Consider the following 27,965-nt stretch of genomic DNA (forward strand, 5'->3'; position numbering starts at 1 on the left):
TGAAGAAGACTGTTCTTGCCTCACAGGGTTGCTATGAGGATTAAACATAGATGGAAAATCCAGATGGCTTCTTCCAGGCCCCCCATACTTCCCAGACTCAGTTGTTCACATATATCATTTCCGGTTTATATCCCCAACTCTCTTACTTAGTTTGCTTTAAATAAGACTTTATTGTAAAAAAAATTTTTTTTGAAAGGAAATTTGATCTTGCTGTTGTAAACAGAAAACCAGTATTGCTTACCATAAATAGAGGGTAAGTGTCAAAATAAAAAGAGCAAAAGCCCAAACAATTATTACATTGGATCTAGACTCCCGTTGGCTGCCAAAGGCTCTGAGGTCTGCTTTCTCTATTGAAAAGGAGATGAGCGAGTGTTCCTGAGCTGTAAAGAAGGGGTGTACGTCAACACTTCCTCCTGATCTAACCAGACATTTGAAACACAGAATGGAAAAAACATGATGTAGTTTAACCAGCGGCTCCGATCCCAGTAACAGCCCTGCCACCTCAAATTCCTCAGGTCCTGTGCCAACCGAGGCAGTGGCGAGAAAGGGGGATGGAAATCCAGTGGGCCTGGCTTACCCCTGCAAGCCAGCTGGGGCCCCACAGTCTCCAGGAAGCTCTTCACCAGGGAGGAAAACCTCCTGGCTTGATCTCAGCTTTCCTGCCACCTGGGGGCATTGTGATGACTTCCCCCCAGGAGACCACGTAGGGAGAACTCACTTCGGCCACAGCCAGTGGCGTCTCCACCAAGGAACCTCATAAAACTCTCCCTACCAGGAAACCGGCAAGGTTCCCCTGAGCACTTGGGGTTACACTTATGCCAAACCTAAGTACATCTACCCACAGGAAGGGGGCCTGGAGCTCGGCAAACACTGCACATTGGCAGGAAAGAGCTTCCCCAACAACAGTGAACTTGGTATTTCCCCAGAAGACCTGCAGCAGCAGCCCCTGGGGTGATGCAGATTTGGGGGCCCCACCTCTGACCCACTGAATCTGACCTCTCTGAGGATAAGATGCAAACATGCAAATCTTAAGGAAGCGCCCAGGAAATGCTTATGTCCACTGGAGTCTGAGTCCCTCTGCCCGTACAGCCCTTCAACTTCCCTAGTTATTTTTCTTTTTTGGCAGATGGGGGAATCTACCTAGTTCCTCAACTAGGGATCCAACCTGCGCCCCCTGCAGTGGAAGTTCGGAATCCTAACACAGAACAGGCAAGTACCCCCAGTTATTTCTTACTCATTCTGGAAATCTCAGATCAAATATCACTTCCTCAGGGGAACCCACTGCCCTGTTTTGCCCCCAGCAAGTCTAGACCAAGTCCCCCAGGTGCACTTCCCTCATAGCCCCGGTCACCATTTTCATGATCTATTTGTATGACTTGTCTAATCATGTCTGTCTTCCCCACTGGCTGGCAGAGCTCCATGAGGGCAGGGCTGACCATGGAGCCTCTGGCACAGTGCCTGGCACAGAGTCTGCACACAATAAAGATATTCATTGATCACATGAACAAATCTGGAATCATTATTTCTAATTCTCATTTCTCACCCTACCTTACTCTTCTCAATAACGTTCTTCAGCTCCTTGAAAGTCCCCATCACAGCAGGTCCTGGGAAGTGGAGACTGTTGCTGAGATCCTTTAAAGGATTCCCATGTGCTTAGCTGACTAGAACTGTAAAATTCTAGGGACTTCCCTGGTGGTACAGTGGTTAAGGCTCTGAGCTTCCACTGCTTGGGGTGTGGGTTTGATCCCCAGTTGGGGAACTAAGATCCTACATGCCTTGAAGCATGACCAAAAAAAAAGTTTCAATTTTCTCACACACTAGCAAATAGTAAGAGGAGAGGCTATGGCCCCCGCTCTTTTCACTCCTACATTTCCTGGGTCCCACCACGTCCTAACAGGACAGCTACGCCCAGCATTACGTTACAGGCAGAGGAAGGGCATCACTTTCTACCCAGTCCAAAATGTTGTCCCTAAGGCTAATAAAAAATAACTGACTCTTCCCCTAGAATCAATTTATTCTGTAAGTGCTATTCACAAAATAAGTTTGTTGAAAAGCTTTGTTTGAATTAGTACAACTTTCTCTGAAAATATGCCCCAGAAGAAAGCAACTCTCCAATTCTTCAACAAGTATAGACATAGGCCCCATCGGATCCACCTCCAGTTTTGGCAGCCAAATACCCACAAATGTTTAGCTCTGCCATGGGATATGTAGAATAAATTAAGTTTGGGGGGGAAACATAAAACAAGCTTCTAAGTCTAAAGACGCTGTGTACCTTGGCAAGGGGAATGTATGTGCTACAACAAATCCTAGCCGCCGTGCCAGAGAACTCAATCAAAACCAGCAGAAAATGATTCCTGTCATATGAGACAGGCCAGTCAACAGCAGTCCCCGAGGGGAGATGCAGATAAGGGGGTCCAATCTAGCCTTGCATCTGCCAAAATTCTTTTCCATGATGGCTGAAGAAAGAAGAGGCCTAAAACTCTCAATAAAAGAATGCAGACATTCTAAAGTCAAGGCATCTGTAAGCACAAAACAAACCTCAAACCCCTCAGGAAAGCTTTCTCACTGAGGTCTTTACCTCTGGGAACCTGACTGGACTGGACGTGCTCCAGTGAGAGAAGAATCTTAAGTCATTGTGGAGCATGCTCCAGGCTGCCATCTTACCAGGTTTAAAGTAGGGCTCTGCTGGTCTCATTCAGCACTTGTCTTTCACTAGAAACTCCAATTTCTGTGGCTGAGCTTGCCATGCATCTGGATGGCCAATTCACTTGAACCAAGGTAAATCCGAGCTAATTAGTCTAGGAGGCCCAGCCATATCACCCACAGTAAAGTGAAACTGACTCATCCTTGGTACAAGAGACAACAGAGAATACTGATTAGTTACTTGCTTAATTAATCAGGGTTTCTTAGGCTGAAGTTTTACACAAGGGACAGGCTACCCCACACCCCTGTTAAAACATTTTACCACTGTTCCATGGAGACATCGACCAGAAACATCAGATGATCTGTGGCTTTGAGGGACCTCTCCCTTCTTCGAATAGGAAAAAGGTCATAGGACAAGGGCATGAACTCAAGTCTGGGCTGTGGAGGCTTATTTACAACCTGTACTGTAACAGTTCAAGAGTCACTATGGGAAATATTTCCTGGGGGAGATGTTTCAACAGATTAGAACAGGTTTTCATTCTGGCTTCTCTTCTTTCGTTGAAGGCATCACTCAACAGACCACAGAAATTCCTCTCTATGAGGTTCCTGGAAGAAATGCTCATGTTTTTCCTAAGCAGCTGGTTTTATTTTATATTACAGATATTGGGGATTGTGGAACAGACACAATTTCCCTTTCCTCAGTGGCCATTAGGAAATTTGTGAGGGGCCTTCCCTGGCAGGCCAGTGGCTGACTCCATGCTCCCAGTGCAGGGGGCTGGGTTCGATCCCTGATTGGGGATCTAGATCCCACAAGCTGCAACTAAGACCTGGAGCAGCCAAATAAATAATAATTTTTTTTTCTTGTTTAAAAAGGAAGCTCATGCAAAACCTTATATTCCCATGTAGCAGGTGTACAGGTCACCATGACCAACTGTTAATTCTACTTTGTCCCCTCCTTCTTTATTTTTCCTATTTCATTCATCTATCTTATTTCCAAGTCTAAATTATTTTGCTTCACCTTTATTTTATCATGCCATGGTGTTGGGGGCCGGTGTGAGGCACTCCGCCCATGGCAAAGGTCATGAGGAAGGAGGCTCGACATACGCAAAGGTGGGATCGAGCCTCAGGAGTCCCCCTGGAAATCCTCGAGCATCTACCCCCATAACCAGAGCCTGCCTACTTTACTACTTTGTGCTCTTACCTACACCTCTGACTTTATGGGGGGCTGTCCCCCACCACCTCTTTCGGAGAAGGAGTTAACCTAGAGCTCCAGTTAATAATAATTCCTGGGTGTGATAGGAATGTTTCAACCTACAAACTCCTCTGAAGGTTCTCTAGTCTGCCTGACAGGCTTGTCCGGCCACATGTGATTGCTCACAGCCTCCCAACCGTGAGAGGCACGAGATGCTTTAAACCTTCTAAAAACAGGTTCCTTAGAAAAGTTAGAAAGCTATTAGTATAAGTATAATGGGCTGATTAGAAATTGTATTGGTGAAGGGTTTTTTCATTTGTTGAGCCAATGTTTGTTGCTAAGTCTCCATATCCCCTGCCCTTACACACATTAATGAATATATAAAAGAAATAAGTATTAACCTTTGATATAAATCACGTTAGACCTTAGGCTAAGTAAATTCTTTCCTTAACTAAAACCCACTACACCCTCACCCTATAGGAATGTAACTTTATTTGGGTGGCGTCTGTTTTAAGAATAATCACCCCTGGAGAAATAAGTGTCCTGGTTGACTGACCGCTGTCACAAGGAGAGGGTCGTAAATTGTCAGCAGGCCCCCTGGCCAGAAGATGATGTAACACTCCTAAGACCTCTGTATACATTTGTATGAAGCACCTGACTTTGATAAAAGTCAGGACTGCTGACCCCATGTGACTTTTGCATAACATCTCAGTGTATAAAAGTAGACCATGGAAAATAAAGAATTGGGATCAGTTTCTCGAAATACTGGTCTCCCCATGTCTCTCTCTCTCTCACTCTGGTTGAGTCTCCATCTGGAGCGCGGAACCCACCAAGCTTACTAATTTTGCCTGGGCTTCTAAGATCCGACCGGGGAGGCCTCAGTGTCTCCTCTCCTTCGGGAGAACGGAAGGACGCCTGCGGCCTACGTAAGTGGTGCAAGCTTCTTGTCTTGAAGTTTTATTGGTCCCCCGCGTAAACCAAGCTACTCAGCCTCTTTTCTCCACTGAATTTTCCTACTGAGCTATCCTCATTCTATTACTCTTTATATCCTTAATTAACGTTTAATTAAGCAGTTGTTCCCTGACCCTCGCCTATGCCGTCTCTCCTTCGAATACCCTGGATCAGCTGGGGCTGGACCTCGGCACCATGGTTTATGCTTCCATATAAGTCAACTTAAATCTTTTTTGGAATAACCATTAGAATAAGTAGGCATGCATTCTGTTTCTAGAGGAAACCTCAGTGCCTTGATTCAGAATGAGGGTTTTTTTTTTTTAAGACATATGTCAAACTCCTGTGAAATTCCTAGTTTTGAAGGACATTTTAAAAAGTTGAGCATAGAAGCTATCTGTATCAATGGTTACCTCCTTCGCCCTGCTTCCCAAATACAACCAGGGCAGTCAAATATGGCACTGGGCAGTGTTTCTCTAAGTGGAATTCCTTATCTATAACTAATGGAGATATTTTCTTAGGTGGCACAAGTATTCCCCAGTAAATAATACTAAGCCAAAATGTTATCCCATTCTCCCTTTTCTTCTAGCACTTCCCATTACTTTAGGGGAGAAGTCTTAGTGTGATGTCAATAGGTGATTAACATTTTTTCCAGCACCTGCTCATCTCCCTTTTTAATAATGACATAAATCTAAAATTTTAAAGTAAGTATATTTAAAGAAAAATATGAAGCAAATGGTAATACAGCTGGTATTGTGACATGAAAAAACCACAAAGGTGGTCCTGGAATGAAGGAAAAAAATCAGGGAATACCTCATACTTCCTTTCTATCCCATATCTAGCCAAGAGCAAGCAGTAGTCAATTTTCAGAGTTTATTTATTCTACTCTGAGCACCCTGCCATGATCCAAATGGGCTTCATCATCCCAAGGAAGAACTGACAAAATGATTCAATATTGGAAGGATCTGGTTCAAAGGCCATCCCATCACCACTGTCTCAGAGAGTTTCTTTACCAAGAACATTCACCATTCAAGAAAAGGACCCATTCCAGGAAATGCTTTCAGGTCAAGTTTCCTGTCCAGATCTAGTTTTAAGATTAACTCTTCTCAGTCTCACCCCAAAATCATGTTTAATGGAGTCTATTAAAAGTGTTCACCCACATTTACTGATAGTTCAAAGTTGTCATTTGGAAGTGGGACAAAGAATCACTCCCTAAGCTTACCAAGGAGTTAAGACCAGAAACACTGGAAGAGATTTCTACTGAGGTCATCGGGAGTTTAGGGGGAATTTTTGGTTTGGGTTTTCTCCTAGTTTTAATTGCTTATAAAAGCTTCTTAATGTCAAGTATAGAACAACAACAACAAATGTGAAAAGTTAACTTCCCCAAAATGTTTATTCTAAAGAAAAAAATTTGTTCCCAGCAACTCTCAGGCAGGAGGGGATTAAAACTACATAATATTGTATGAAAAGGAAAAGGAAGCCCAAATTACTCAAGTGCAAAACAACAGCTGCACCAAAAGGCCCGCCAGAGAAGCAACTTATCTGCTTAGTCAAAATCTGTTTCACGGATCCCAGATCTGCTTCAGGGATACAGAGTCGGTTCCACCCCTGTCAAAGGCGATTAAACGGACCATCAAAACCAAACTCAGACATCTTCATTCTACTTTGAAAGGCTTGCATCTCAGGGCCTCCCAGTCACTGGGTAATTACCCTCCCGTGGAGAGCTTTGCCTTTTGCACAGATTACCAGGCAACAGACAAAGCTAAGCAAATTAACAGAGTGAGGTAAGAGAGGGACTACCACAATCACTGTTTCTCACTTGTTTTCTCTGGTTGTGGCTGACCCTGAGCAGCAGCATCTCGGACCATTCCTGTGGGTGTGTTAACGTTAAGAAGAGGTCCTGATACAGACTGATACTGGTTGTTTTCAAAATAAGGAAGACGGAAACTCATGAACATGGTTACTTCCGGCAGCAGAAGTGAGACTTACTTAGTACATTGTTTTATACAACTTTGGCTTTTGCACCATAAAATATTTTATGTATTAATAAAATGTTTTAAATGTATGAAGGAAAAGGCAAATCCTAAATCTGAATATGAACAGAAACATGAGCCTGTTACAAGTATTACATGCTCTGCACAAAAAAGTGAAGTCATTCAAACTTTTAGGTACAGTTTTCTGACTGTTCACTCTTATCTGGATGTAGTCAAAGGACAAAAAGAACTGAAAAGAGCCACATCAGCAGCTGACTTAATAAACTGCACTAAGCTTGAAAGGAAAAAGAAAAAGAAATGTTGAACTTAACAAGTTTATTGCTGGCCATGATACCAGTGTTGTAGATCTGTAAACAAGGATCTCACCGTGTGGCATTAGGGGTATAAATATGCATGGGCACAGTAAGGAGGTACCCCGTGACGCTGGTTCTAAAGTGAACATATCACTATGAACACAAGACTTCTTTTAAAAAATTAAATTTCTTAGTTCTTTCTACTGAAAGTATCTGGAAGCAATGACAACCCTAGCAATAAGCACAGTTCATGCCCAGATTTTGGTTTCTAAATACCATTTCTCCACCAAAAGGAAATGTTGATTCCACGAAGGCCGAGGAAAGGAAAGTTGACCTTGAGCACCTTACAGTGTCAGAAAAGCAAGGAGCTACTCATAGAAAGTTGGGGACATGTTAACAGGACCCAGGGGCCATCTTGCAAAGATTCTCATTTACTGAGTTGGGAATAATTAGAGCACTAAAAAAAATAATAATAATGCAGTGAATGTACTATATCATTTTTTAAAAAAATCCAAGAGTCTGAAGTGATACTGAAAAAGGAGGGGGGCCCACAAAAGTCTCTTCTTTACAAAAGAATGCAAGCTAGTAAATGTAGATGAGTAACAGAATTTGAAGATCAACATTCTGCAATGACCAATGTAAAAACAGACTTTGGCAAGGATCATCAATATATCAGTGGATGCCTCAGCCACAGAATGACAGGTTATCTGACACAGAACACATACTCCTATGGTCCTAAAGTGTCATACCATTTGTTCCTTGTTAACTAGGGAGGAGAAAATACCTTTATAAGAGAGAGATCTAGTTATGTAAACCAAGTGTTTAAACTCAGCATCACCAATTGTTATGCACTGAATGTTTATGTCTGACAAATTCATTTGCTGAAATCCTAACACTGAATATGATTAGGAGGTGGTGACTTTGGAAGGTGATTAGGCCACGAGGTTGGAGCGCTCATGAATAGGGTTAGTGCCCTTATAAAACAGACCCTAGAGAGCTCCCTTGCCTCTTTTGGCCTCATGATGACACAAGGAGAAGAGTCAGACAGGGCCTGATAATAATGTTGTTATGACAAGAACATCCCTATTCTTAGGAGATATAGATTAAAATGGCTAGGAATAGAACATCATGAAGTGTACAACTTGTTGGTAAATAATTCGGGGAAAAAAGATATACCCACCATTCATACTCATGTGTAGATTTATGTCAGACGTTCTTAAAAAAATTAGCTCCCTGGCCTAGCAGCAGCATCACTTAAGGACCTTAAAGCAGCAAAATGTTTATAACTGGTAAATTTAGGTGAGGGGTAGACAACGGGCATTCATTGTTCTAGTCTTTAACTTTTCTGTCGATTTGAAATTTCCCAAAATAGAAGACTGAATTTGGGATTCCCTGGTGGTCCAGTGGTTAAGAATCTGTCTGCCAACACAGGAGGCATGGGTTCGATCCCTAGTCTGGGAAGAGTCCACATGCTGCAGGGCAACTAGGCCCATCCGCCACTGAGCCTGCACTCTAGAGCCCGCTTGCTACAGCTACTGAAGCCTGTGCACCCAGCACGCCCAGCACCAAGAGGAGCCACCACCACGAGAAGCCATGCACCGAAACCAGAGAGGAGCTCCCGCTTGCCACAACTAGAGAAAGCCTGAGAGCAGCAACAAAGATCCAGGGCCGTCAAAATTAAAATAAAAAAAAAAAAAAAGATGGGAACAGAGAGAGTAAGTCTTAAGCCATTTCCTTGTCAAAGGATCTAAACCGAGGGTCTTCAAATTGTTTGTTCTTGAATGTGGAAAAAAGTGCTGCAGAGTGCTAAATCCGATCTGTGTCACTGCTGCTGCATCCTTTGGCCTAACAATTCTAGGAGTTTATTCTACAGATACACATGCATAAGTATGCAAAAATGTATCTTCAAGACTGTTTATTAGGGACTTCCCTGGTGATCCAGTGGCTAAACTCCCAACACAGGGGGCCCACGTTCAATCCCTGGTCAGGGAACTAGATCCCACATGCCACGACTAAAAATTCCCACATGCCGCAACCAAGACCCGGTGTGATCAAATAAACTAATTAAATTATACTAAAAAAGGATGTTTATCATAGTGTTATTTGAAATATCAAAAGACTAGAGGAGGGAAGAAACATTCTTTACAGAGGCCTGGGCAAGTAAACCATGCTATATTCCCTCAATGGAAAACAATGCTAGGATTTCAAAGACTGAAGCAAGTCAGCATGGGCTGAAAGGGAAAGGTTGTTAAGATACAGAGTTAATTTTTTTGCAAATCAAAGCTTTTTGTAAATAAAACTGGCAGTGTGCATGCATGCGTGCTCAGTGGTGTCTGACTCTGTGCAACTGTATGGACTGTCTCCATGGACTGGAGCCCACAGAGCTCCTCTGTCCAAGTGATTCTCCAGGGAAGAATACTGGAGTGAGTTGCCATTTCCTCCTTCATGGGACCTTCCCGACCCAGGGATTGAACCTGTGTCTTCACACTGGCAGGCGGATTCTTTACCACTGAGCCACCTGGGAAGCCTATAAAACAGGCATTACTCATACATGTATGCAAAAATACACAGAGAAGGATATATTATACATTTATATTCATATTTTAGGGGGATGTGTGGTTATCAAATTATACCTCTGCTGTATCCTTCAGTAAGTACAGCTTAGAAGGTTTAACCATGTGCATGTAGTTCTGCTTGTATAATTTAAGGAAAAAGGGGAAGGTTTTTTCTTTTGAAAAGTCATGGCAGCCTTGGAGGTCACTCCATCTCAGGCCAGGCCCCATCAAGTAAAGACTTTTTAACTGAATCAGCAATTAAACTGCTGGATACAAGCTAATCTAGTTTGCTATCTCAAAATACATACTCTTAGTGAAACAAATGATTTGAACATGGGTCAGGGCAAGGCCAACATTCAAATACTTTGCTGCGAATGCTCAGCTGGTGCCAGCCTCAGGCTGGAGTCAGAACATTTGAATGGAAACATTTTACAGGAAAGAAAAGTGATGCCAGCTTGGTCAGCAAGTTCCCTGGCTTCTCCAGGGAATTCTTTCCAGTCCCTTAAACTGTGTTCAGGGCATGCACAGCAACAAAAAGAAAAGAAAAAAAAAAAAAAAAATACCGTCCCTTTGTTGAAAGAAAAATTCAGTAAAACTGGCTTTTTCTCAAAGCCTGGGTTTGGTCTTCTGGATAATCCCAAATTCGTGATTAAGAAAAAAACAGCTTAATGTGGGAGATTCAAGTTTAAACAAATTGTATTAATAGTCAATTAACTTGCAAAGGATGTGCAGGATATGTCAGAATGTTAAATGAATGTCCTGGATGAGGACTCTGCCCAGTTATGAAAGATCCTCAGAGTTCTAGGAACCTGGCCCTATTTTGAGGATCGCAGTGGGTGATGTGTTTTGTTGTGGGCAAGGCTGTGGGTCTGGCTGTGTATGGTCTCCTAGCTGGACCTCTGCAGTAGCTCCATGTCTCTTTTTTTTTTTTTTATGAGGGCACTGCACAGTATGCAGAACTTCCCAAACCAGGGATCAAACCTGTGCCCCCTGCAGTGGAAGCTCAGAGTCTTAACCACGGGACCACCTCTACTGCCATTCTTGATACCACTTACCTCCATCTCCTACCCAGCAGCCACCTGAAGGCTGTGTCATCTTACTAAAACACCTGTTTCAAACCATTTTCTGTTTCAAACCCTTCTGACACCTGTAAGATGAAGTCTCCATTCCTTACCATACAAAACTTTTGCTCTTGTCACTCTTTCCAACTGCCCAGCTATACCTCAGCATTCAGGTTTCCCTGGTGGCTCAGCAGTAAAGGATCCACCTGCAATGCAGGAGCTGCAGGAGACACGGGTTCAATCCCTGGGTCGGAAAGATTCCCTGAGGAGGGCAGGACAACCCACTCTAGTGTTCTCCCCTGGAGAATCCCATGGACAGAGGAGCCTGGTGGGCTACTGTCCATGAGGTCACAGAGTCAGAAATGACTGAAGCAACTGAGCATGCACGCACCTCAGAGTTCTCTGAACTCACCCCATCTTATCCTTTGCAGATACTATTCCCTCTCTCTGAATTCCCCTTCTCTGTCCCATTTATCTGACTCCTATCCCTTCTCCAGGCTTGATGAGAATCTCTAAAATCTCCCTGACCTCATCTCTCTCAAAAGTCCCGTCCAGCCAGCAGTGTGAGGACGACTGAATGCACCCTGGCCCTCATCCTTGTACTTGATGCCACTGCATCATGCATGCCACAGTTCTCTCCTGCCACCACCGACACTGAGACCCTCCCCCGCAAGAGAAGACACCCTGGTTGCCCCAGTGCCTTACAGGCCCTGTGCCAGGTTCACCATCCAGCATGTGTTTGCAGAAGGAGTAAATGAGCAGACAGGAATATCCAGGAAGGACAAAGAGGAAAGATGCTTTCATCTCAGAAATCACCCCACAAATGAAAGGTGCAGAGCATGTAGAAACCAGGCTGTCAGCTCTGCCTGGGGTTGGATGGTCTTTTCAAGGCTGTCCAGTTTTTCTAGAAACAAGGAGGCGGGCAGGCAGCACAACACACCCAGCCTGGGGCCTTTATCAAGTCTGGCCCTTCTCAAAGACGAACCTTGAGACTTGGGTGAACCCCATCTGCAAGGCAGACCCATTCCTCATGTCTCTTTTTCTGTTCCATTATCTGTTAATTTCCAATCACCAATTTGTTCCTCTCTACAGCACAGGCAGCCCTAACACACAGACAGGGCTACATCAAAGGCCAGAGTGCCTTGGAGAGGTATCCAGAAGACACTGGTTCCTGCAGCTCCTGACACTGACACCAAAGCGTCCCAGCTTCTGATTCACAAGGTACCCACTCGGCCTCTCTGATCAGGAAGCTTAGGGCAGGCGGCTTTAGATTCCAGGGGGCAGCCCGACACGCCTCTGTTCTGATCCAATCAGGGTTTCAGACCTACACAGATCACAAAGTGGAAGAAGGTTTCCGGAGTGCCAGAAATGGCCCTGAGCTGCAAACGGGATCATTTTCTCAAGGCACTTGGGCAAGAGTTCCTATCCCTGTTCACTTCCACGTATTTTATACCCTGTGTAATATTTCTGCAGCATTTAAAATTAATACTCTATAAAGAGGCTGTAAAAATAATTGGTGTATGTAGGTTTCAATGGAAACACAGCTCTCTACCTCTACCCACCAGGAAAAGACCCTTCATTTCAAATGTTCAGTTCTGTAAATTATCTGGAGAAACGAGTGAAAAGGAAGGAGAAAATGTGAAATAGGTAAAATATTAATTTTTTTTTTAAACTAATTCTACTCTTTTGTATTGTGTCGGCAATTGAGAGCTAAATCCTGCCAATTCCTCCTTCAGGTGTCTCTGGGAAGGTCAGCTGTCAGCGAGGGATAGTGCTAGGCACAGGGCTTGCTTTTAGCTGGTCATTCTCAACCGAGGGCAATTTCATTTTTGGTGGTTGCAACTGGGAAAGAGGTTGCTACTGGCATGTAGTGGGCAGAAGGCAGGGACACTGTGAAATGTTCTACAACGCACAGGCCAGCACCTCCACAACAGAAAATCATCTGGCTCAAAATGTCAACAATGCAAAGGTTGAGAAGCCCTGCTCTAAGCCTCTGCTGGAACTCTGGCTTCTACTCGCTCCTGAATCACTTCCTAACCCTAGTTCTCCAACACAGGGACACAGGTTAACAGAGAAAGAAAGGGAATGTTAACTCGGCCAAGTGCTACTTCTGTGATGTGACAGCAACAAAGTACCTTGAATTTACTGTGTGATTTGGAAGATTCACCAGCAAGCTTTCACAGACTCATTTTTATAATCTGGTAAGAGATAGAAGTCCCTTGGACTAGCACACTAGTCCCTCTGCCGAGCACCGCCCCTCACTGACAGCTGGCCTTCCCAGAGACTCTTGGAGGAAGAATTGGCAGGACTTAGCTCTCAATTGCCCACAGAATACAAAAGAGTAGAATTAAAAAAAAAAAAAAGGAGATCCAATCGGTCCATCCTAAAGGCAATCAGTCCTGAATACTCATTGGAAGGACTAATGCTGAAGGAAACTCCATACTTTGGCCACCTGATTCGAAGAACTGACTTATGTGAAAAGACCGAAGATTGAAAGATTGAAGGCAGGAGGAGAAGCAGACGACAGAGGATGAGATGGTTGGATGGCATCCCCGACTCAATGGACATGAGTCTGAATAAACTCTGGGAGTTGGTGATGGACAGGGAGGCCTGGTGTGCTGCAGTCCATGGGGTTGCAAAGAGTCGGACACGACTGAGCAACTGAACTGAACTGAAGAGAGAGGAGGCCTCAAGGGACATCATGGACTAGGAAAGGCCAGGTTGAAAGGAGAATACTAGCCCCTTAGTCTTTCCTTCTGAGCAAATAGGAATCATCCGCACCTTCAGAGCTTTGATATAGGCTTTGCTTTGTTTGTTTTTTAAATGTCACCACTCTTCTACTGATTTGTTTATTTATTTATGTCCATGCTGGGTCTTTGTTGCTGTGTGCCGGCTTTCTCCAGTTGTGTACCCTCTTTGTTAGGGTGCAGTCTTCTCATTGTGGTGGCTTCTCTTGTTGCAGAGCATGGGTTCAGTATTTGTGGTGCACAGGCCCTGTTGCCCTGCAGCATGTGGGATCTTCTGGGCCCAGGTATCGAACCTGTGTCCTCTGCATTAGCAGGCAGATTCTTAACCACTGGACCACCAGCGAAGTCCTAGGCTTTGATTTTAAGCACAGTGATCTTCACGGCTCTAATTCTGAAGACACGTTTGCAACCAGCATTAATCAAAAGCGTATACACCTCTCAGGCCTCTTCCTTGCAGCACCATCGCTGAAGACTAGTCTAGGATCATCACCTCAGTGATGAGATAAACAATAAAATCTATGACTGCTACCACTCCAACACAAGTTTCTAAATCATTTCTTCTTCAAATGTAAATCACAGCACATGCATTTGTTTTTCATAAGCTTCCTCGAGTGGAAAAAGTTCAAGTACACCAGCTAAATGGGAACTACATGTTTTAGCCATGCCTGATCTAGCCCTGCTCCATTACTGATGAACTCTTATGAGTTACTCCCGAGCTTGTAAAATGCTTTTATGAACAACACGTCACAAGGCATCCGTGGTGCTATTGGTTTTATTTCTTGGGAAACATGGGGGTGGGGGCATGGGGGAGAAATTGTCAAAATTTGGACATGCCTGTGGAAGTATGTTATGCGTGGAATTTCATACTCCATGTGTGCTGCAGCCAAAAAAAAAAATGTGGAGGGGCTGTGGTTCTAATACAGAACAAAGAAGGCCTGAAATAATACCCAGCTGTAAATGGAAGAGCCTGGGATGATATGGAGTGTTCCAATACCAAGTCCTGATCTTTCAGGTAAGCTGCCAAGCTCTCAAGGCCAGGACAGTGAACCACAGGGTTAAAAGAGGGATAGACAGGTGAGCCAGCATGTGTGAGCACCACACCTATGGTGGCTAATTTTCTGGGTCAACTTGATCAGACTACAGGGTGCCCAGATATTTGTGAGACATTGTTCCGGGTCTGTCTGTTTCTGGATGAGATTAACATTTGAATCTGTTGACTAAGCAGACTGCCCTCCCCCATGTGGGTGGGCCTCATCCAATCCATTGAAGGCCTGAACTGAACAAAAGGCTGCTTAAGAAAGAGTTCATTCTCTGTCTGTCTTCCAGCTGGGATATTGATCTTATCCTGCTTCGGGGACTCAGACTCAGACTAGAACTTACATCATTGGCTTGCCAAATACAGATCTAGAGACCTCTCAGCCGCCAGAACTCCATGAGCTAATTCCTTATAATAAATCTTTTTATTTAGAAACATACATATATATATACACACACACACTAACTATATTAGAGAGAAAGATCCTATTGGTTCTGTTTCTTTAGAGAACCAAGAGTAACACAAAGCCCAAATCAATGACTTTTGCACATCACAGAAAGAGTCTATCACCTTCAAGCTGATACACTGGACGACATCGGACTCTTACTGGAAACGTCTAGCTTCTGCTTATCTGAGACCTTCTGAGCCCCTGTGCTTGATGGGCTAGGGGAAGTGAAGTTCTAGAAGCTTTGTTCACGTTAATGATGATAATATCCAAATGAGTTTGTAGGAAATTGCCTCCCTCCACCAAAGAAAAAGCAAACTCTCCCACAGTTGATTAAGGAAAAGTGTTTAAACCTGCACTTAAACCATTTCCGAAATGGCAACCCACTCCAGTGTTCTTGCCTGGAGAATCCCAGGGACGGGGGAGACTGGTGGGCTGCCGTCTCTGGGGTCGCACAGAGTCGGACACGACTGAAGCGACTTAGCAGCAGCAGCAGCAGCTGGGGGAAAAACAGGAGGCAGTCATTTTTTCATCTAGGACAATGAAAGGGTGGGATGGAGGCGGGGGAAGCAAATGGGGGTCTCATGAGAACGAACACTTCTGTTTCTTCTAATTCTCCAACATTCACTCTTAACACAGAATCACATTCTTCTGCATGAGTTCTCTCCTTTCACACAAAATCCCTTTTTCACAAAGGCAACCCGTCATCACTGCAGAGAGAGTCCTGCATGAGAACCGGAATCTGCTCTAGATGAATAAGTAAATAAATTAGCTGGAACAAGAGATGAAAATGACAAAAGAAGAAGAAACACATTAACAGTGTAATTAACATAATGCAACTTATAATTAAAAAGAGAAATAATATTAGTTATCATTGGCTGATCACTTACTCTGTGTCAAGAACCATATGCCTAGAATAGTATCTGGGGCTTAAGAGTTAGTGCCATGTTAAGTATTAGCTATTTTTATTATTTAATCTTGTTACAAGTTAGAGCAAGTGAAGGGGAAGGAGGAAGAGACAACTGAGCTGCTTTTTGAAGAATGAACTGGATTTTATTAGGCAGGTCATGAGCAGGACGGGGGAAGGCATCCAAGACAGAGCAAGAGACAGGGTAAAGTACAGCACGTTTGAGGGGAACTGCAAGTTTTCAGGACGGTGGAATACAAAGCATTAGAGGCTAGTGAGGAGGGTGGGGAGCAGTGGGACAGGGTGAGCCCGAAGCCATGTGGACTGACGAGCCTAACTCTAATTGATGTCATCAGTGAAACCAAGTATAGGAAATGAAGCCAGACCTAGAAAACCTGGGCTGCACACTGGGGACACAGTCTGGATGGGGAGACAGACAAGAATTAATGAGAATACAGGCGATGAATGCCTAATGGAGATCTGTAGAGCCAAGGGATAAACACAGTGGAGGGAAGGCTTCTTAGAGTTGGTGACAGATGCAGGGACAATGAATGTATACAGCTTACTTTGAGCACAACTTCACTGAACAGAGCAGGTGAGAAGGCCATTCCCAGTGGAGGAATCAGCATGCACAAAGGCACAGAGGTGGTTTGAGGCTCTCTGGAGCAGATTTGCATGGTAGAGGGTGGCGTCAAGGTGGGCTCAGTGGTAGGAGGCCTTGGCATCCATGCCAAGGAGTTCTGGACTTAATCCATCAACAATAAAGGTTTGTATGCAGGGCAGTGATATGGACAACTGATGTTGTAGAAAGGTCATCCTAGGACTTGTGCAGTGTATGAGAATGGAGGTCGTGGACTAGTTAACAGATTACTTGAAACAATGGCGCTGGGATCTAGTTAGATTCGGAGAATGGGGGGAGTGAGCTGAGAAATGCCAAGGTTTGTAGCTTGGGTAAATGGTCAGTATAACCCTGTTATCAGAGCTAACCAGAGCCTTAAAAAGCAGGTAGAGGGCTTCCCTGGTAGCACAGTGATAAAGAATTTGCCTGTCAATGAAGGAGATACAGGTTCAATTCCTGATCCAGGAAGATCCCACATGCTGCAGAGCAACTAAGCCTGTGTACCACCACTATCGAGTCTGTGCTCTAGAGCCTGGGGACCACCCTAGTGGGCCACGTGCCCCAACGACTGAAGCCTGTGTGCCCTAGAGCCCATGCTCCTCAACAAGAGAAGCCACCGCAATGAGAAGCCTGCACACCGAAACAAAGAGTAGCCTCTGCTCCCCACAACCAGGGGAAAGCCTGCGTAGCAACAAAGACCCAGCACAGCCCAAAATAAACAACACACAAATAAAATTATTAAAAAATAAAAAAGCCAGTAGAACCAGTTGAAAGCTCAACTATTTGTTGACTGAACGCACGAAAGAAAGAATGGGTGGGTAGAGAAAGGAGGAGAAAACAAAGTGGAAGACAGACAGGTAAAGGCAGCGGAGTAAGACAACCAGAGGCCTCGCCAGCAACCAGCTGAGGACACCACAGGCTGAGCGACGCGTGGGGTGTCACCCTTCCCCACTTGGGTGGCTACATTCTGAGCTCCTAGTGAAGTGCTTCCTGTAACTGCCTCTTTTTGGCCTCCAGCAAGAGGGTCAGCAAAAACCATGATTCAGAAGAAAGAACTTGGCTAAGTATGTGCATTTTAAGCCAAAGGTCTCTAGAAGCTTCTCTCACAGGTATGGAATTCAACCACAATACCCACTGTGGTGAAGCACTGTTTAGGTCCAAGAAGAAAATGACGAACAAAATGACATTAAGACCAATTCATCTTTCAAGTAGAATCTCTGAGCCATATTTTGTTTGGTTAAGGAGAGAAATTCCACTATTATTCCAAGCAAATCTTTAGATGCACCAAACTCAAGGATGAGGTTTCATGCAAGAAATGTTTTAAAAAATGAGTTCATGGTGATTTTTAAAAAATCATTACGGAGGGAAGGGGATGGTCTTATAGTTCAGGGCAAAATTCCTAATCCTGGTCTCTGAAGGCAACCCAAACCCTTGAGAAAACCATTCTCTCTCTCTTTTGTGTATGTTGTATAGGGTTTTTTGTTTTTTTAATTTCCTCATATGTAAAGTTAAAGAATTTAATTAAATAACTTTGGATTAACTACCAGGACTGAGGTTTATGATTAGATTGTGATTAGGAACACATAAAAGGAGAAAATATCTTAATAAGTGCTTCTTTGTTGCCTGTTTGAGCAGTTCTTAGTAAACTAATAAGTTACAATTTTCCTGGAGAGAAAAATCTTGGAAATGACCCATTTCCCCAACAGGAGATCATTTCCTGTAATTCACATGTGGTAGAGTTAAAAAAAAAAAAAAAAAAAAAAGATCTTTTGAACCTGGCTCAGATAGGTCAGGGAGAAAATTCAAAATAAGTGTTTATTTTTCTGATTAAAACCAAACAATCAGACTCAATATAAGGAGGCCACAGAAAAGCCACGGAGCCCTCCAAGTGACTGTGAGATGCACACATAAAGACCCAATAATGGGAGGGCTGTGGCAGGAGGGGAAGGGGCTAGGGAAAGGGAAAAGCAAGGAAAAGAGAAGGTGAACCCCCCTTCCCCAAGGGAGCAGAGCTGGGGGTCTATTGGTCAAATTCCTTATACAAATTCAGGAACCAAGCATGCTGCTGCTGTCGCTTCAGTCGTGTCCGACTCTGTGTGACCCCATGGACTGCAGCCCACCAGGGTTCTCCGTCCCTGGGATTCTCCAGGCAAGAACACTGGAGTGGGTTGCCATTTCCTTCTCCAATACATGAAAAGTGGAAAGTGAAAGTGAAGTCACTCAGGCGTGTCTGACTCTTAGCGACCCCATGGACTGCAGCCTACCAGGCTCCTCCATCCATGGGATTTTCCAGGCAACAGTACTGGAGTGGGGTGCCATTGCCTTCTCCAGGAACCAAGCATCCTTTCTGCCAAAAGAGTAAGCTGACTATGAAAAACAGGTATTTCCAACTGGAAACTAATCAGGGCATTTGGTCTGAAAATAGGATAAGGCTAGGGACTTCCCTGGAAGTCCAGTGGTCAAGATTCCATGCTGCCAATGCAGGAGACATGGGTTTGATCCCTGGTCAGAGAGCTAAGATCCCACATGCCATGTGGTATGGTCAAATGATTTTTTTAAAATATGAAAATAGGATATGGCTATCTGACATGAGTCCCCTTCTCCATTAGGTCCCATAACCAGGGTTATGGAGCCAGTGCTCAGATCAGGGTCCATTGGTTCAAACATGTCAAAAGTTCTCCCTCCCTTTCTGCTCCTTCTCTGCCAGGAGGCATAAACCCCGCCTCTGCTCACACTCAGAAAGTGTCAGGTATTGGAGTGAGGTGTGAGAACAAAGGACAATCAGCTAGAGTCTGAATGGTTGTGGAATGACTTCTTGTGAAGAGTGAGGTTGAAAATAGGTCCAAAAAGTGAAAAAGAGCCTAAACGTGAAAGGCAGGACAATGAAGCTTGTCCAAAATAACAGAAGGTGAAAGAAAAAACAGGAATGAAAATCTCAGTGTGCTGAAAGAGTTCTGACACAAAAGCACTCATTCTAAATGAAAAGGGTGACAAATGTGACTTCATTCTTAGATTAATAAATAATTCTACTTATATAAAGCTTCCAAACAGGCAAAACTAAATCACAGTGCTTAGGGAAGCACACTTAGGTTGAAAACTCTTGAGGGAGGCAAGAAAGTGATCTCCATAAAAGTCAGGGTGAAGGCGAGGAGGCGTTTGTGCAAGGAGAGGGGTACACAGGAGGCTCTGAGGGTCTGACAAGGGTCTATTTCTTGATTTAGATGCAGTTACCTGCAAAGAGATCCAACCAGTCCATCCTAAAGGAAATCAGTCCTGAATATTCATTGGAAGGACTGATGCTGAAGCTGAAACTCCAATACTTTGGCCATCTGATGCGAAGAGCTGACTCATTTGAAAAGACCCTGATGCTGGGAAAGATTGAAGGTGGGGGGAGAAGGGGACAACAGAGGATGAGATGGTTGGATGGCATCACTGACTCAATGCACATGAGTTTGAGTAAACTCCAGGAGGTGGTGATGGACAGGGAGGCCTGGTGTGCTGCAGTCCATGGGGTTGCCAAGAATCAGACACGAGTGAACCACTGAACTGAACTGAACCTGGGAGTTCACTTTATAATAATGCATCAACTTGTGCATTTATGTCTTTTGTACCTTTCTGGATGTATGTTATACTGGATATAAAGGTTTTAAGAAAAACAGTGAAGAGGCACTTCCTTGGTGGTCCAGTGGCTACGACTCCATGCTCTCAAGGCAGGCGGCCCAGGTTAGAGTCAATCCCTGGTCAAGGAGCTGGATCCCACATGCCACAACCAAGAGTTTGCAACTAAAGATAGCACATGCTGCAACTATTAATAAGACCCAGCTCAGCCAAATACTACATATATACATAAATTTTCATAGTTAAATAAATATTTTTCAAAAGTGAAGGGGAATCAGACAGCTGAACTGCAGAATATATGACTCCAAAGAGCCTATATACAAGTTCAAGAAGCACCAGTAAGCACAAATGAACTTATCTACAAAAACAGAAACAGCCTCACAGACATAGAGAACAACACAGTTGTGGTTGCCAAGGGGGAGCGTGGTGCAGCGGGGCTGGAGTGGGGACGAGGGATGGACTGGGAGTTTGCGGCTGGTAGACGCAAACTATTACATTTAGAATGGATAAACAAGGTCCTACTGTATAGCACACAGAACTATATCCAGTCTCCTGGGATAAACCATAATGGAAAAGAAAAGAAATAAGGAATGGACGTATGTGTATATCTGAGTATACCACACAGATTGGCACAATACTGTAAATCAACCATACTTCAACTTTTTAAAAAATTTTTGATAAAAAAAAAAGAAGAGCCATAAGGATAAAAGGGAGCTAGCTTGTTGTGATGATCAAAATTTAGACAAGTCATTCAAATAAACCATAAAAAATAACAGTATTACTACAGAGTCATTAATTTTTAAGGTGTAATAATGACATTTTGGTTGTGTGCATGTATGTTTTGAAGGAGTCCTTATCTTTTAGAAATACACACCAAAACAGTCATGATGGAAATGATATAACATCTGGGACTTGCTTCAAAGTAAGCCAGGGAGGAAATGTTAGTGTAGGTGGCTATGAATGAAATAGTACTGGGCTGTGAACCATTGAGGCTGGACACATGAGAGTTCAATTACAATATTTTCTCCACTGTGAGATTTGAAGTTTGGAATTTACAATCCATTTTTTTTTTTTATAAAATTTTATTATATTAAAACCCATCCTGAACCCCCCTCCCAGCTGTGCCTGCGTGGGCAGAGCTCAGCCCAAATCCCCACCTGCAAGAGTCAGGAACAGTGGCCCTCATACACATAATTGCATTTAATCTCCAAAACAGCCCTGAGAGATGGGCATCATCACCACTGCTATGTTCATATATGAGAAAAGTGAGGTTCAGAGAGGTTAAGTGACTTTTATGGAGCTAGAGTCACTGAATGGCAAAGCTAGAACAGAAGGCAAAATCTACATTCTATTGTTATTTCCAACAATAAAAATAAGTGATTATAATAACTAAAGTATGTGACATCTTAAAACTTCCTGACAAGAATCTGAAAATGCCTCTAGTGTTTAGTGCCTCTAAATGGGTAGAACCAAGTGATATTAAATCCAAAAACAGGGACTTCGCTGGTGTTTCAGTGGTTAAGACTCTGTACTTCCAATGCCAGGGGTGAGGGTTCTATCCTTGGTCACGGAACTAAGATCCCACATACTGACTGGTGTAGCCAAAAAAAAACAAAAAAATTTAAACCAAAAACGTATGAAATGTGTATTTGACAAAGAATTCCTACCCGGACTACATAAAGAACTTTTACAAATCAACAATAAAAAGATGAACAACACCCTGATAAAAAATGGGCAATGGATTTGAATAGACACTTCAAAAAACAGATAGGCAGATGGCCAAATAAGCATATGGAAAGGTTTACCACATCATTAGTCATCAGGGAAAAGCAAATTAAACCCACTTCACACACAGAACAGCAAAAAGTAAAGACTGGCAACACCAAATGCTGGTGAGGAGCTGGAACAAATCGAAAACACTGCTGGTGGGGGGATAAGATGGTACAACTACCCTGAAGAACTGTTATCAACATAAATATACATTTACTCTATAACCCTACCATACTACTCATGTTATTCACCCACGGAAAATGGAAAACCTAGCCATAAAGAGAATTCTAGAAAAATGTTTATAGCAGTCCCCCCCAACCCCAAACTGGAAATAATTCACAGCTCTATCTGCAGAAGAACGGAGAAGCTGTGACCTGAGTGCTCATTCAGTGGAATATTCTCAGGGATAACAAAGAGCACACTACTGATAGACGCAACAACAGGGACTATCCTTATGGACCTTAAATGCCTAGGTGTGATTCCATTTACATGACATTTTAGAACAGGGAAAACTAAAGTATAGTGGCAGGAGAAGAAAAGTGATGGGGTAAGGGTCGGGGAGAGGAGTGTCAGGGCACTTTCTACAAAAATCGGAGATGTTCTACACCTTGTTTTGAATGATATTTACATAACAGTTGTCCAAACACATTGAACTGAATGCTTATGACCTGTGTGTTTTATTGTATTAAGTTATACACACACACACACAAACTTATGCCAAAAAGAAAAACCAAACATTTGTTCCTTGGTCTGGGTGTAAGTGGGGTTTCCCAGGTGGCTCAGTGGTAAAGAATCCATCCAACAATGCAGGAGACACAGGAGACGTGGGTTCGATCCCTGGGCCGGGAAGATCCCCTGGAGGAGGAAATGGCAACCCACTCCAGTATCTTGCCTGGAATATCCCATGGACAGAGGAGCCTGGTGGGCTACAGTCCATAGGGTCGCAAAGAGTCAGACACGACTGTGCAACTAAGCACACAGGGGTAAGTAATTGAGAATTGCAGAGTGAACACGTGGCACCTTCCAGCTGGGCGTGTTCCCTTTCCCACCAGTGAACACCTCCCGTCCCTGTGTTCCTCTGCTATTGTTCCTGGTCTCGGTAAATGACACCAACAAGCCTCCACCTGGTTTCCCACGCCAGAAGACCGGGAGTCCAGCCCCACACTTCCCTCTTCCTCCTGTCTACTCAGTCACTTCCCCTCCTGAATCCACCCTACCCCCACGACCCCATCCCCTGCCTGCCCTCCACCCCAACTGCCTTAGTGGAAGTTTGGATCCAGGTTACTACATCTGCCTCCCAACCATTTCCAGGCTGGTCCCCCAATCTGTCCTTATCCAAAAACAAAACTCTACTTAACATCCTTTTATTGAGGGCGGGTCGAATTTGAGAAAGTAGCATTGACGTATATACAACTGCCATGTGTAAAACAGCCAGCCAGTGGGAGGCTGCTGTGAGCACAGGGAGCCCAGCTCAGTGCCCTGTGATGACCCAGAGGGGTGGGATGGGGCTGGGGGGAGGAGGGAGGCTCAAGACGGAGGGGATTTACGTATACAAATAGCTGATTCACTTTGTTGTACAGCAGAAACAACACGTTACAAAGCAACTATACTCTAATTAAAAAAATAATTTAAAAAAGAAAAGGGGAAAAAAAAAAAAGAAAACATCCTTTTATCATCCCCAGACACCCTGAGGATAAAGACCAAATTCCTCAGCTAGATAAGTGAAGGCAGTCCATCACTTTCGTGCATCAAACAGCTCTTTGCTTCGGCAGTTACATCTGCCTGGAGAACCCTCCTCCCACTCAATGCTCCCCACCCCCATCTTCACACCTGTGCACCTGGTGAGCCCCTATTCTTCCCTAAGACAGATCAAGCACCACCTATTCGCACAAGCCTCTCTCCAAAGCAGCCCTCCTTGGTCCTTAGCCTTAGACATCCTCTTAACGCTGTAATGGAGAGTGTATGCTTACAAAACAGCTCACATGACCAGGCCATGTACTGGTGTGAGTGTGTTACACACATGAGGTCATTTAGTAGTAATCATCACTCTGCACGGTGATGCTTGGGCTTCTTTTGTCCATACGGACTCAACCATAAATAGTGGTTATTGTGTTCAGCCAGTACCTTTTCAAGCACTAGGAAAATACAGGAACTAGCTTAACTCTGGTGAATGAATGAAGGTTGCATAGTGAAGGCCTGAAATGGTTTGCATGTCATTTGGGCTTCTCTGTTAGCTCAGTTTGTAAAGAATCCACCTGCATTGCAGGAGACCCCAGTTCAATTCCTGGATCAAGAAGATCCCCTGGAGAAGGGATAGGCTACCCACTCCAGTATTCTTGGGCTTCCCTTGTGGCTCATCTGGTAAAGAATCCGCCTGCAATGCGGGAGACCTAGGTTCAATCCCTGGGTTGGGAAGATGCCCTGGAGAAGGGAACGGCTAACCACTCCAGGATTCTGGCCTGGAGAATTCCATGAACTATATAGTCCATGGGGTCGCAGAGAATCAGACACAACTGAGTGACTTGCACTTCACTTACCTTGAAGAGCAAAGTGAACATCCAGGACATCCAGGGAAGACACTGATACTGTTACCTGGCTTGCTGGCAAAACTCAACAGTACCCAAAAGATTTTCCAGGGTTAAGTCACTTGCCACACCCAACTGTCAAGTGTCTCTAGTGCCCCAACAACCAAGCTCCTTACAATCACCTCGTATGAGGTGCCTCTTGTATACCTTGCATTGCCCTGGCCTCTCACATAATTTAACCGCTGCCACATCGTCATCAGCCCCATGTTTACAGACAAGAAAAATGAGGTTCAGAGAGGTTAAGTAACTTTATTTAAGGAATCAGAGCCATGGAATAGTAAAAGTAGAACAGAAAGGAGTTCTGATGCCAAAAACCTCCCTTGTTGCCCATTACCACATTGCTTCCCCAGAAGACAAAATGGAAAACCTTGTTGCTCCCCCAAGACAACGTTTTTCTAACTTTTCATTTCACACTGGAGTGTGGTCAATTAACAATGCTGTGACACTTTCAGGGGACAGCAAAGGGACTCGCCATTCATATACATGTATCCATTCCCTCATGTATATGTAGCCCACGCTTCCCTCCCATCCAGGCTGCCACCTAACATTGAGCAGAGTTCCCTGAGCTATACAGTGGATCCTTGTTGGTTATCCATTTTAATTATAGCAGTGTGACAAGTCAATCCCAAACTTGAGACAATGTTTTTTGAGTCACTGTTATATGGATGTGGGCTTCCCTGGTGGCTCAGATGGTAAAGAATCCACCTGCAAGGCAGGAGACGAAGGTTTGATCCCTGAGTTGGGAAGATCCCCTAGAGAAGGAAATGGCAACTCACTACAGTATTCTTGCCTAGAGAATTCCGTGGGCAGAGGAGCCTGACAGGCTATATAGTTCGTGGGGTCACAAACAGTCAGACACGACTGAGCGACTAACACTTTCGCTTTCTATATGGCTGTAGATCCCCTTTTTGTAGAATGGGAAACCATGACTCACTGTGACTCTGTGATGGCCTTGCTGAGGTCGCTCAATGAGCAGCAACAGGAGAGAGGCCGGAGTGGGGTCTGTTCTGTGCCACCAGGCAGCTGCCAAAGGGCTGAATAGCAGGTCTCCAACTCTGCTTACCCCACACATCACACATTTCTACCTGCTCAGACCCATCCTGGGGCTACAAGTTAGAGTGAAGAACTGGACTTAATGTATCGAATTTCGAGAGAACGAGGGATATAATCACAGTATGTTTACAGCAGGTAAGAACGGAGAACCCAGGAGAGAATGTTTCACGTGAGCATCGCCTGAAGGGACGGGGGTGTGCTGCAGGTCATTCTGGGAGGAGAAGCCGGGAGGCTTGAGGACCTAGAGAACACTTGTGGGAAGCTGTTTGTTGAAGGCGAGGTGGATTCTATTGGCCGCTGAGGACATGAGGAGGCAATCAGCTCGCATCCTCCCGAGAGGTGATAGGAAGCACAGAGCTGGGCCGTTGGAACTGGGATTCCATGGAGCATGGAGCCTGCAGAACCCAGAGCTTGTGAGGAAAGCGAACTGGACTCTGCTTGGTCATGAGTGACCATGAGATACAAGCCAGCACAGTCCCTAGAAGCCAGGCCCTGGAGCACCAGGAGGAAGGTGGGAGTGGATGGTTTCATCTCTCCTGAGGAAGGGTGGGTGGGTGAGAGAAAGATCTCTAAGAAAAGATCTCGCCTCTTCCTCCCTCCACTGGGTCTTGGATATCAATTCACAGAACATAAATTTCCCATTTTTAAATTTAAAAAATAAAAAGGACTATTTTTCTCTTTGCTTCCCACTCATTGGTCCTTCATACCAACATGTGCAGGGACTGGGCCAACGAGAACAGGAAGGGAAAGACTGTGGTGAAGAAGAGAGCCGATCTGGATAAAGGAGCCTGACCCTCTGTTACTGAATCTTAGTTTTTCAGTCCTGGAAACACCCTGTTCACAGCTGAGGTCTCTCCTCCTCTCTCCTTTTCTCCCTTGAGCTCCCTGGGCAGAAGCCTGGCTGTTGTAAAAGTAGTCTTTGTTCCTGGATGACATCCACAGCTCCAAACTCCTACAGCACCTTCCTGACCTCAGGCTAAAGAAAGAAAAAAGGTGGCCATAAACATCCTGGGTGACGACACTAAACCTCCCCTCCAGGGAGACCACCTATGAGGACAAGCTCAGGAATCCTGTCCCCAGAGCAGGCACAACCCCGGGAAAACCAGAAATTCCTGAACAGACAAGTTCAGGGGAAAGCTCACTTAGTAAAGAGTTCAGGGGAGACGGAAGCCCAGAGGTCAAGGTACAAAAACGAGGGCAGCAAGGCCACGGACCTCAACCTGGTGAGTGGGGTGAGCACAGTAAGTCCCTTACATGTGAACCTTCAAGTTGCAAACTTTCAGAGGTTTGAACACGCGGTTCACGTGTCTAATCCCCTTAGTTCACACGTCTGGCGTACACTGTCACGAGCATGCACCCTCTGCAGGTGGTTGTGCTTTTGTGTGCTTTACTGTACAGTACCGTATGGTATGGAGAAGGCAATGGCACCCCACTCCAGTACTCTTGCCTGGAAAATCCCATGGATGGAGGAGCCTGGTAGGCTGCAGTCCATGGGGTCGCTGAGAGTCAGACACGACTGAGCGACTTCACTTTCACTTTTCACTTTCATGCACTGGAGAAGGAAATGGCAACCCACTCCAGTGTTCTTGCCTGGAGAATCCCAGGGACGGGGGAGCCTGGTGGGCTGCCAGACGTCTATGGGGTTGCACAGAGTCAGACACGACTGAAGCGACTTAGCAGCAGCAGCAACCGTATGGTATACTGTATCACACAGTGGTACAGTATCTTTATTTCAAGCCCAGGATGTCCAGAAGCAGGCATAGAAGCAGTCGGTACTTCTCAAGGTACTCCACTGTAAGATTAGAAGTGTTACAGTTTTTGCTTTTGCTTTTTATGTGTTATCCGTGTAAACAGTACTGTAAGCCTATTACAGTACGGTGTGAGTCGCTCAGTCATGTCCGACTCTTTTCACCCCATGGACTGTAGCCCACCAGGCTCCTCTGTCCATGGGATTCTCCAGGCAAGAACACTGGAGTGGGTTGCCATTTCCTTCTCCAGGGGATCTCTCCAACCCTGGGATCGAACCCGGGTCTCCTGTACTACAAGCAGATTCTTTACTGCCTGAGACACCAGGTACTCTGTAGCCAATTGTGTTAGTTGGGTACCTAGGCTAATTTTGTTGGATTGAAGAACAAATTGGACTTATGAGGGTGCTCTTGGAACTGAACGCATATATAGGGGACTTACTGTACATCTAAAGAAAGACTTGGGGCACTGTGAGTGGTGATGTGGGGTGTGGTCAGCAACAAGTAGAGAAAATCAGGGTTCGCAGAAGCAAGTACCAGGAGCAGACCCAGCACAGCCTGGGGGACAGAAATTCAGTGGTCATATACCCCCACCTCTCCACCCACCTGCCTTTCTAAAAATCCCTCTGGTTCCTAATCTGGATTCTAGTCCCCTAGATAATGAGGAAACACAGTGTCCTGGATGGGGATACAGACAGTCAGATACCAGAAAAGGGAAGGATGGCCCCTTATGACTCAATGAACCAGCTTGAGA

The 27,965-nt window shown here is 44.6% G+C and overlaps 1 protein-coding gene across 2 annotated transcripts in view; it reads right to left on the reverse strand.

The window, feature by feature from the left end:
- The window catches only part of NXN (nucleoredoxin), a 161,098-nt gene that overhangs the window by 44,658 nt on the left and 88,475 nt on the right, over nucleotides 1–27,965 (reverse strand). The gene's annotated exons all lie outside the window — the stretch shown is intronic.

This window comes from Bubalus kerabau, chromosome 4, assembly GCF_029407905.1.
Source record: "Bubalus kerabau isolate K-KA32 ecotype Philippines breed swamp buffalo chromosome 4, PCC_UOA_SB_1v2, whole genome shotgun sequence".
Taxonomy (NCBI): Eukaryota; Metazoa; Chordata; class Mammalia; order Artiodactyla; family Bovidae; genus Bubalus; species Bubalus kerabau.